The following is a 12492-nucleotide window of genomic DNA, read 5'->3' as shown; positions in this document are numbered from 1 at the left end:
TATGTAATGAATACCCTAAGAATATGCCCTCATCAACTTTCGAGTCAAACATTCCTAAAATTCTTTTTCCATTATTCAAACTAAAACATTTGCACCTGAAAGCATGAAGATGAGCAATATTTGGTTTTCGACCTTTAAAAATTTCATAAGGTGTTTTTGAAGAAGTAGGTCTAAGTAGTATTTTGTTTATTACATCAAAATAAAACATTTGCACCCGAAAGCATGAAGATGAGCAATATTTGGTTTTCGACCTTTAAAAATTTCATAAGGTGTTTTTGAAGAAGTAGGTCTAAGTAGTATTTTGTTTATTACATAATATGCTGTGTGAACTGCATCAGCCCAGAAATACTTTGGGACCTTGCTCTCATTTAGCGTAGTCCTTGCGAGTTCCTCTAGAACTCTATTTTTCCTCTCAACAACTCCATTTTGTTAAGGGGTATGAGGAGCTGAGAACTAATGCATAATACCATGTTTATTACAGAACTTTTTAAATTTATAATTTTCGAATTCTCCGCCATGGTCGGATCGAATGTAAATAATCTTTAGGTTAGACTGGTTTTGGATTTGCTTGGCTAGACATTTAAAAGATTTATAAGCATCGTTCTTTGATGCTAAAAATAAAGTCCAAGTGAATCTAGAAAAATCAAAAGTCCAGGTGAATCTAGAGTAATCATCGACAATAACTAAGGCGTAATAGCTCCCACCAAAACTCATAATTTGTGATGGTCCAAACAAGTCCATATGGAGAAGCTCCAATGGTCTAGTAGTGGATATCACATTATTTTTATTAAATGAATTACTGACTTGTTTACATTTCTGACACATGCCACAAGAATCCTGAGTTTTAAAATCGAGTTTTGGAAGACCAATTACTAAATTATTTTTCGATAATTTTTATAAATGCTTCACATGTATGTGAGCGACGTGTCTAAGCCAAAGCCAGATGTCATCTTCCTTTGAAACTAGACATTTTGAGAAAAGAGAAGTGACATCCTCCAGATTAACCATATAAATATTATTTACTCGATACCCGACAAACTTAACGTTATTAGATAATACATCACGAATGATATAACAGTCAGAATTGGCTTATGCTCAACAAATTGTGTTCCAAACCTTCTACGTATAGAACGTTCTCGATTATTGTGTGGGTGGAGTTGCCAATCTTCCAGGTGCCCAAGATTCTTCCTTTTTTGTTGTCTCCATAGGCGACTAATCCCTTTTCTTTTAACGATAAGTCTAGGAATTTCGACTTGTCCCCAATCATATGTCTCGAATAGCCGCTATCAAGATACCAATTTTGTCCGTGTGTTCGAAGACATACCTGCAATATAGATCACCTGCTAGACTCAGGTACCCAAATTATGTTGGGTCATTTCTTGTTAGTGAATATGGAGTTATCTCCCTTTCTTACCCAAGCGTAAACACCACTGGGTATCCCATATCTCCTGATGTAACAAAGGAATGAGATGTATGGCCATATGTGCCACAGTAATGGCATGTAGGGACTCTATTTTTCTTATTTGAATTTTTATATTGGCGTGTTAGAGGTCTCCTATATGGTCTATTTTTATGGGATGGGGGAACATACCCTAATCCAGTATGGTCAGCAACGTTCATTGTTTTGCTAAGCAGAGTGTCTAATTGGTTTTTACTATTTGTGAGTTTTGCGAGTTTTTCATTCAGTTTAAAATTTTCGTTTTTCAAGTCCTCGCAAGACTCACAAGTAGTATTTTGACATAAGTTATATTTCGAGCAATCGTATGAAGCGCATGAAAAAATTAGATCTAATGTTTCTCTTTCCAATTTTAATTCATCTAATTCTTTCTGCATTTGAATTATTTTCTGTTGGTTTAGCAAAATTATTCTTTTTCTCTCGTTACTTAACTTTGTTAATTTTTTAAGTTCTTCATGCATCTCAACATAAGCACTATATAATATTTCATATGAGGGAGAATCAGAAGAGGATGATGTGTCAGAGTATACCTCATCTGAAGTATCCTTGCTACCTGATCCGAAAGCCTCATCTGTTATCGCCATTAAGCACAACTTCGGGGTCTCCTCTTCATCTGAGGTGCTTGATTTTGTTTATTCCTCCGGTACATCCCAGACGATGTANNNNTTGACTTGAAGTCCCAGGGAGTGCTCTTCTCTGAATCAACTCTTTTTAAGTAAGTGGGGAACTGATACTTCATGTGTCCCGACTTGCCAAATTCATGGCAAGTGAAGCACTCCTTTGTCTTGCCTTTCTTGGTTGATTCACGCGCTTCTTTCCTTTGGAATCGTCTAAGTCCTACTTTCTTCTTCAATAAATTTCCAAATTTTTGCACAAGGAGATTTAGCGTTTCCTTGTCAATGTCTGAATCAGAGTCGTCATTATCTATCTCTTCATTGGGTTGTGATGTTGAAACTTTGAGAGATATTCCCTTCTTTTTGCAATCGTAATCCTCATGTATGATCAGAGGCCCAAGCTCCATCTCATGCTCCTGAAGCTTTCCAAAGAGTGTTGCCAAAGGCATGGAGTCTAGATCCTTGGACTCCATGATTGCCGTCACTTTAGGTTGCCATCTCCTGTCAAGATATCGTAAGACTTTATTAGTGAGCTCACCTTTGGTGAACATCTTATCTAGAGCAATAAGATGGTTAATAATGTGAGTGAATCGCTTTTGCATATCGTCGATCGATTCACTCGGTAGCATACGAAATAATTCGTATTCGTGAGTTAGCTCGTTTAGCCGGGCACACTTGACATCGCTAGTGCCTTCGTGAGTCACTTGTAAAGTTTCCCACATTTCCTTGGCACTCTGACATTGAGATACCCGAAAGAATCATCATAGGATAGGGCCGAGGTAATGATGTTTTTGGCGCAAAGGTTGAACTGGACCTTCTTGCGCTCCTCATCGGTCCATAAGCTTTTTGACTTTTCTTTCGGTTCGCCATCCACTCGAAGGGACCACTAATTACGGATTCCCAAATATCCAAATCAATAGCCTCAATGAATATTTTCATTCAGACTGTCCAGTAGGCGTAACCCTCGCCATTGAACATAGGAGGGTGGTTAATGGACGCGCCATCACCGCCAAAGGGGTTGGTGGAACCCATTTTAATTCCCTTCGGATCACGAGGATGCGGTTGAGCTAGCACGTCATACTAACTCTAATACCACTTATTAGGTATCAGTGGCCTAGGAACACTTAGAAGGGGGGTTGAATAGGTGTAGCGGTTATCGATCACTGCTTCTTGAACCAAAACCCAACTGCTAGAAACAACTCAGTTAATCGATTAACATCAATGTTTAATCAATTAACTATTGCACAGAATAGAATGATCAGACAGACAATTTGCACAATAATTAAAACAAAATTGAACAGATATAATACAGATATTTTTACGCACAATTATTAAGCATATGACAGTAAACAAATATCCAGAATTTCAATTACAGATTCAATTTATAACAGCAAGAAACTTAAAGAAGATAAAGGGAGAAAGAATAGTACACAAATGATTTTTATCCTGGTTTGTTTGCGGTTCACTGCAAACTACATCCATGCCTCCCCTTTTGGTTCAGGGAGATTTTCTTTCTTCACAATATTGAAATATGGATACAAACACCAATTCAATTGCAAGCACATATGGCGCTCCTTTCTTGAAATCTAGGACCTCTAAATCCTTGGTTTGATTCTACCGTTCGCCTGAGAAAACCTTTCTCGCGAAACAGCCCCATCCAAGATTCTTGTCCTCAAATCAAGACCTCCTAGCCTTGGTGAAGAACCTCAATCTCTATGGTGATCTCACACCAAGAGACAAATCTAGAATACACAAAAAACACGTTAAACATCAAGGTAGACTAAGCACAATAATGCTTGGAATATAACATGAAAAAGACTCAAAGATTAACCCTTTTACTAACCACTTAAGCCATCAAGATTCAAATGAGTTAATGAAATGCAGTATACAGATAATTTCTCTCTAACAATATCTAATGCATGAGCATGTGAGCAAGATAAGAATGGATACAGAATTCTGCAAAAACAGTAAGCATATGATAACAATGAAAAAACAACATAATTTCTCTCTTATCAAGCATGTAATCTCTCTTGCAAAAACAGTTAAACAAGTATGCAAAATGCTCTTTAAACGTTGCCTCTTATTTATAGTATGCAATGCTATGGTTCTCTGAACGTTGCCTCTTATTTATAGCATAGAGAATAGGCGGTTACATTCGTTACAAAACAGTTTAAACGGTTAAACTGTTAAACCAGATTTCAGTTATAACAAATAACATACTAGTTAATCGATTAAGACTCTTCGTTAATCGATTAACGAAGCAAAAAAATGACACGGAATATAGTTCAAACAGAAAACACACATTTAATAGAAAAACAGCTGCGTTAATCGATTAAGTTACCACGTTAATCGATTAATTGGAACATTTATGCATATGTTTCAAAAAGGTAAACTTCTCATATGTTATGCACGATATATATACATGTTCTAATTATATTATGCCTAATATGCACATATAACATGTATGATAGATGCATGAACATACAATTAACTAGATGATATGTCTCATGGATATGATATGACAATTAAGATGGCTTAAGAGACTAGCACCTAGGTTCACCTAACCTATACTCACTTACTACGGCACACATCCCAGGCTACTTAGATTATAGACTCAAATTACATCCTAGTCTAGATATGACCAAATGAGCATAAGGCATGTTGATTGTTGAGCCATCTTCAAGCTTTGGTAGAACTTTGTCTTCATCAAAACATAAGCAAAGACATGCTAGTGTTATCTTTGACACTTTGCACTTTCATTAATATTTATCCAATAAATACTATTACACATATATTAATCTATTCGAGTCATTGATGTCATATTCTCATTGACTCTATGATCAAGAATAATTTAGACTAAAAATTTATAAAATACATGATTCTCATTTATTATAATCTCTATTATAATAACAAGTCTATAATTTTAATCAATGACTTTATCATATAATCTATTTTATATAAATTACAAATATGATAAAAACAAATGGAATTACTTTAATTGTATTTAAACAACGAATTGGGTCTTGGGAATAAATATAGAAATATACAAATGTATTTCCAACAATCTTCCACTTGCATTAGAGCCAATTAGTCACGTATCTCATTCCCATTTCCCACTTGTGTTTGTCAAACTCCTTTAACCCAAGTGCCTTGGTGAATGGATTCACAACATTATCCTTTCCATCTACCTTCAAAATCTTGACATCACCACTTCAATGATTTCTCTAATGAGATAATACATTCACAAAATATGTTTAGACTTTTGATGTGATCTGGGCCCCTTTGCTTGTGAAATAGCTCCATTGTTGTCACACAATAGTGGAACTGGTTCTTCTATTGAGGGAACCAAATGAAGTTCATATATAAATTTCTTCATCTAAACAACCTCTTTTGCAGCTTCACTTGCTGCTATATATTCTGCTTTATTTGTTGAATCTGCTACTATATCTTGCTCGGAACTTTTCCAACTCACTGCACCACCATTAAAGGTGAACACGTAACCATAAATAGACTTGCTATCATCTTTATCTGATGCAAAACTTGCATCAGTGTACCCCTTTTAATTTCAGTTCAAAATCTCCATAAATGAGAAATTGATCTTTAGTTTTTCTTAAATATTTAAGAATAGTCTTCACCACTTTCGAATATTCCTCACTAGGGTTTGTTTGATATCGACTAATTACACCTAATGCATAAGCAATATCAGAACGTGTGCAAGTCATGGTGTACATGATAGCTCCCACTACACAAGCATATGATACTCTATTCATGCATTCTCTCTCTTCAAGAGACTTTGCACAATCTTCTCTACTAAGAGAAACCCCGGTTCCTATTGGAAAATAAACCCTTTTGGAGTTTTCCATGTTATACCTCTTTAAGATGGTATCAATATACACAAATTGGGAGAGTCCAAGCAACCTTTTAGATCTATCTATAAATCTTTATTCTTAGAATAAAGGTTGCTTCTCCTAAATCCTTCATGGATAATTGTTTAGATAACCAACTCTTCGTACCTTGTAATGCTGGTACATCATTTCCAATAAGTAATATGTCATCTACATATAACAATAGGAAAATAATTGTGCTCATACTAACTTTCTTGTAGACACAAGGTTCTTCTTCACATCTAACAAAATTGAACTTTTGAATTGTTTGATTAAAGCGAATGTTCCAACTTCATTATGATCAACCTCATTTGATGTAACATCTTGAACCATTAGGTTTAATATATCAAGCTCTATTTCTTTACTATGACTACCATCTACAAGAAATTCCCTTTCAAGAAAGGTTCCTCTTCTAGCTATAAACACTTTATGCTCAGATGAGTGGTAGAAATAATATCCAATCGTTTCTTTAGGATATCCAATGAATTTACATTTATCAGACCTTGCTTCAAGTTTATCTGTTTGCAATTTCTTGACATAAGTAGGGCATCCCCATACCTTGATATGTTTTAGACTTGGTTTTTGTCATTTCCATATCTCATATGGTGTTGTAGAGATTGTTTTTGTGGGAACTCTATTTAGCAAATATGTGGTTGTTTCTAATGCATATCCCCATAAATTTATTGGAAGATTTGTGAACCCCATCATGGACCTTATCATATCCAATAAGGATCTATTTCTTCTTTCTGACACACCATTATGTTGAGGTGTTCCTGGAGGTGTTCATTGAGAGATAATCTCATTCTCTTTTAGATAATCAAGAAAATCACCATTTAGGTATTCTCCTCCTATATCTGATCTAATCACTTTGATATTCTTACCAGTTTGTTTTTCTACCTCCACATGAAATCTTTTGAACTTTTCAAATGATTCAGATTTATGTCTCATGAGATATATGAAACCATATCTAGACATATAATCAATGAAAGTAATAAAATAAAAATATCCTCCCTTGACTTGAATTTTTATAGGCCCATATACATATGTATGTATCAGTCCTAGTAATTCGGAAGCTCTCTCTCCATTTCCCAAAAATGGAGATTTAGTCATTTTTTCTTTAAGACAAGATTCACAAGTTGTATATGATTCATAATCATACTGATCAAGGTAACCTTCCTTGTGTAACTTGTTAATTCTTTTCTCTCCAATATGACCAAGCCTACAATGCCAAAGATATGTTTTATTCAATATATTATCTCTTTTCCTCTTAGAAACATGCATAATTGGATTGAAGTTCACATTTGATAAGACATAAATATCATGTTGGAGATAACCATTTGCATATAAATCATCATTATGATAAATAGAGCAAATGTTATTATTTAAAATAACATGAAATCCTCGTTTGTCCAACATTGAAAATTGAAATTAAATTTGAAACAAATTTTGGAACATAATAACAACAATCTAGTATTAGAACTTTTCCAGTTTGCATTTTTAAAGAAACTGATCCTACAACTAAAACATCAACAATTTCTCCATTCTCAACTTGGAGACTAACATCTCCTTTCTTCAATCATCTAATGATTTGTAGTCCCTGCAATGTATTACAAATATTAAAACTACTGCCAGTATCTAATAGCCATATTGAAGAATCAGTTACAGATAAAGAAAACATGAAAACATTTTTCATTAAAGTCTCACCTTGCTTCTCATGTTTCATAGAATCAAGATACTTCTTGCAGTTTCTTTTCTAGTGACCTTTCTCGTTGCAGAAGAAACACTCGATATTGCTTTGGTCGGTTCTATCTCTCTTGTAAGGTTTGGTCACACCACCCTTAGGAGCAAGCTTCTTCTTTGGTTTGAAATTTTTCTTGCCCTTCCTTTTAGAGGAGTTACCGACCACCATGACAGTTCCAATTTTATGTTCAGAGGTAATTTGATTTTGATAATCAATCAACATATTAAGCATCTCATGCATATCACAATTTCATTTTATTCATATTGAAATTAACAATAAATTGTGAAAATGATTCAGGAAGTGATTGAAGAATCAAATCTTGAGAAAACTCTTTCCCAATTTTACATTCTAACTTCTCAAGTTGTTCAATAAGATCAATCATCTTCAACACATGAGGTCCAACTTGATCCTTTGCAGGAATTGAGGATCTAAACAATCTTTTGGATAACTGGTACCTCGCAATCCTGCTTTGACCACCGTACATCTTTTTAAGATGCTCAATGATAGCAGTTGGATCCATATCTTGGTGTTGCCTCTAAAGTTCAGAACTCATAGATGTCAAGATAATGCATTCAACATTCAAATAATCTTCCTTGTATTTCTCATACACTTTGGTTGCTTCAGCGTTGTGCAGGTCCGATGGAGCTGCAATAGTGGGTCCATCAATGGTGTTAAGGAGCTTTTCATGCATGAGAATTATTCTCAGGTTACGGTATCAATCATCATAATTGGCTCCAACCAGTTTGGAGGTTTCAAGAATGGAGCGCAATGATATAGTAGACATTTTGCAAATCTAAAGCCAATAGATATATTTATAATAAATGCGAGAGACAAAATTATAATAATCAAAGAAATCATCATTCCTTCTAATTGACATAAATAAATTCATTCTAAAAAACATGAATGAGCCCCTTGGTTGTCAAGTCATTTCTCATACATATTTTAAACTATTCAAATGTATACATACAATTTCATAAAATAAAATAAAAACATTCATACAAATAGTCCCCCGTTAGTCAAGTCGTTCCTATTAGTACATGTGTTTTAAACATTTTAATTTTACAAGTCCCTTGGTTGTCAAGTCGCTCATTGTTATTAAATTCTAACAAACATCACATGTTACAATTGATTTAATTTACAAGTCTCCTAATATTCAGGTCGTTCCTTGTTATTAAATTCTAAGTGAACACCACATGTCATTCTTTAACATATTATAATATATTAATAATGCATAGAGAAATTTTCTATTTTATTCGCACAACCATAGAGCGAAGTCAAATGTCATTTTTCTTTACTTCTTTAAAAATGTTACATGGGCTTTCTCCTTGCCGCATAATATATAAATATAAATATATAAGGAAGTTTTGCGTCGGAGAAAACACAGAGTGCATGGAACATATATTTTATTTTATTTTGCAAACAAAACAAAATGCACAGGGGAAAATCCCTTTTGAATATAAAATGAACTCTTTAAGCCTTAAATAAAAGAAAGGCACAAACACGGTGAAAGAGGAGTTGCTGCACTCTTTACACTTTATATATGGAAAAATGTATAGAGGCTTTTTCCTCTTCATGATATCTATACTACTTAATAAAGCCAAAACTCAATATAATCACCTCATCATAGTATAATTAGTGATTCCCTATATTGCCATTAGTATCTTTTAATTTCTACAAAAAAAAACCATATAATCCTATGTATACCCAATGTATAATTTATAATATCATATTTTTGTTCCTATATTTTCTATCAAGAGACATCATTTGTCATGCATAAACAAATATAATTTGTCATAGCAAATATAATTTGTCATAGCAATTATCATTTGTCTATCAACTATATTACTATTAAATAATCAAAGTTATTTAATAGTAATATATTACTATTAAATATATTACTAATAAATATCACATATTACTAATAAATAATATTACTAATATTACTATGAATTATATCACATATTACTATCAATTATATTAAGTTATATCATTAAATTCATTATTCATTAATTTATTATTCATTAATTTTCCAAGTTAGCATTTATTGTGAGGACATACTTCCAAGATAGTTAAATTAGAAGTTAAACTTTTTGTTCTATATTTACATAGAAGTTACATTAATTTATTATTAGTTTTGTTTAATTTCTTCACATTTTGTAAAAATAGCATTTTTTATGTGAAATTATTAAGTTGAAACTGAAGCTGTATAGAAACCGTATAATGATAATTGCAGCACATAGCATGTAACAATATTGTGTTTTGGTAGTTTTCTTTCTTCTTCCACAAACTGAAAAGTGAAAACTCCTAATTTCCCACTACATACATTCCTAACTAAAAAGTGAAAACTGCAATTCATCATACTTTTCCACTACATACACTTTTCTCTTCCCATTTTTTATTGTACATGCACCTTCCACTATATGTCATTCAATATTTTACTATCTTAAGCTAAGTCTGAACATGTTGCTACTACTACTCATCTTGGCTTGAAATTTGTTTCTTTAGAACAAATAATTTCTTCCAACTTTAATGTATTTCTCATCTCTTCCATTTTTCTTATTTTTTTTCTCTATTCTACAACCAATATAAAATCTGTTAATAAGTTTTTACTATGTTCTTAATCTATATGTATGTTTGTGTAGATTTACTATTTAACGAGGATATGGCATGAAATGCATCATTTTTTCCATGAAGTCGTGATTTTATCTGACTTTTTCAGGTATTTCTCCTATTTTTCATTTTTATTTTTTTCTATCTTCTATAAATATATTAATAATAGCAGTCATAACAACGATTAATACAACTATTTGTATACAGTTTCACTATAATTATTTTTATGATAAAATTTAAAGTCAAAATTATTGTAAATGACTTATAATTTGATAACTATCATTTGACATGTAATTTTGATTCACTCCAATTAAAAGTCAATTACTACTTTGAGAATAAAATACTACTATGTCTATGACATGTTATATACATATCTACACAAGTTTAACTACTAAATAAATTCTAAATATATACTATTTAGCATCAAGCAATATAAATATGTTTGTTTCTGACATGTTATATATGTCTCTACACATTCCAAACGATAGGAAAGCGGATTGACAAGCACGACAGTGCCTGTCAACCTGCTAGTATACATACACATAATTTTTTAATTATATATATATATATATAATTTACATTAAATATTATCCAAAAAGACATGCACTAGTAGAAAGAAAAAGAACAAGAACAATCTATTGTACAGACAGGGCACTTCCTCTATATTAGATTCACATATGTAACTTAGGGGAGACAATCTTCTTTGCACACAGAGAGACTATTCTCTCTTTTATACATATATGTATAACATATATACTAGCAGTCATGTCATACAAATATATATATATATAAAATAAACACACACAAAACTTAGTTCTAATACCAATTGAAAGTTCTTTTATAGTGTTCGTGACACTCATAGCAGAATAAACATAGATCTATTTGTATCTAAAATTATATATAACCAAAAAATGCATATAAGAACGCGTACTAGGTTGTAATTCCTATATCTTTAAAGTCATTCTTCACAATTATGAAAACTCTACGTGTGTATCCACACCGAGATCAACCTTTGCTATCAACTCTTTGAACAAATGAAACATAAAATATAATACTCTAAAATTCAGAATTTCTTATTCACAAAACTCTTTTGTATGTAAGTGTAACAAATAAAGAAGAAAAAAGATTCTACATAACACAACAAAATTTCCTTTTGTTGGATGCTACACACAATGAAGAAAGAAGGGAATATTTTTCTTTTTCTCTCTTTGAAGTTCTCCGTGTAGGGAAAATTATATATATTCTATCTAACTTTTGTGATGTATCCACATATACATATATGTATGCACAATGCCGTGAGAAAAAAAAAAGAATTTCCTCCACTTTTGCACATCAAAAAGTATCTCTTCATCTTTTGTGATATATGTATAAAAAGATTATAACTCTTCAAATGGTACTAGGGATGGCAATAAAAACCGAACCCGTGGATACCCGCCCGAACCGAACCCAAATTTAATGGGAAAACCCGATATTATTGGGTTCGGGTTCGGGTTTTACCTGGGTTTAAATTTCGGGTTCGGTTTCGGGTTTGGTATAGCAAAGACCCTAAACCGGACCCGTCCCGAAGTAAGGTAATTCAATTTAAAATTGAAATTTCTATCATTTGCCAATTGTTTTTAATTTCTAATTTTACTTTACATACTATTGGATCTTCAAACATAAAAGAAATGAAATACTACAAGAGAAAATAGAAATGTTAGAGAAAAATTATACGAAAATAATATCATATTTTCCTTAATACTTTATCATTTTTGGGGTTTTTTTCGGGTTCGGATTACCCGAAACTCGACGGGTTCGGGGATGGTATTCTTATTTTCAACCACGTTGAGTTTGGGTTCGGGTTTTGAATTTCGGGTTCGGGTTTGGGTATGTGCAAACCCGACCCCGACCAGCCCCCGACCCGCCCCGTTGCCATTCCTAAATGGTACCTATTGGTTTAAAATGTTGCAGACCATTTACCACATATTGTTTCATAAAAAAACATAATAACTTATCTTTTATTTTTCAGCTACAAATAATTAATTTTAGAATTTATTTTATTTATTATTTAATTCTTAGTGCTAGCATAAAATTAAAATAATATTCCATAAATTATTTATTTGATCAAATGAAATTCTCCAATTTAATTATCAAATAATATAATTAGATAGCAAAGATTAGAACACTCGTTAGTGTGTGACCCCGTAG

General features: G+C 32.5%; 1 long non-coding RNA gene across 1 annotated transcript; it reads left to right on the top strand.

Annotated features, from left to right (window-relative positions):
* The first annotated feature begins 3168 nt into the window (after nucleotides 1-3168).
* LOC109339528 lies at nucleotides 3169-11812 on the top strand. The gene is made up of 3 exons (XR_002106672.1): nucleotides 3169-3179; nucleotides 4618-4624; nucleotides 11706-11812. It is a non-coding gene; the product is annotated as an uncharacterized LOC109339528 (long non-coding RNA).
* The last annotated feature ends 680 nt before the right edge of the window (nucleotides 11813-12492 follow it).

This window comes from Lupinus angustifolius, unplaced genomic scaffold (assembly GCF_001865875.1).
Source record: "Lupinus angustifolius cultivar Tanjil unplaced genomic scaffold, LupAngTanjil_v1.0 Scaffold_79_71, whole genome shotgun sequence".
Taxonomy (NCBI): Eukaryota; Viridiplantae; Streptophyta; class Magnoliopsida; order Fabales; family Fabaceae; genus Lupinus; species Lupinus angustifolius.
Note: the sequence above shows the minus strand (reverse complement) of the source record. Positions and strands in the feature narration are given on the sequence as shown.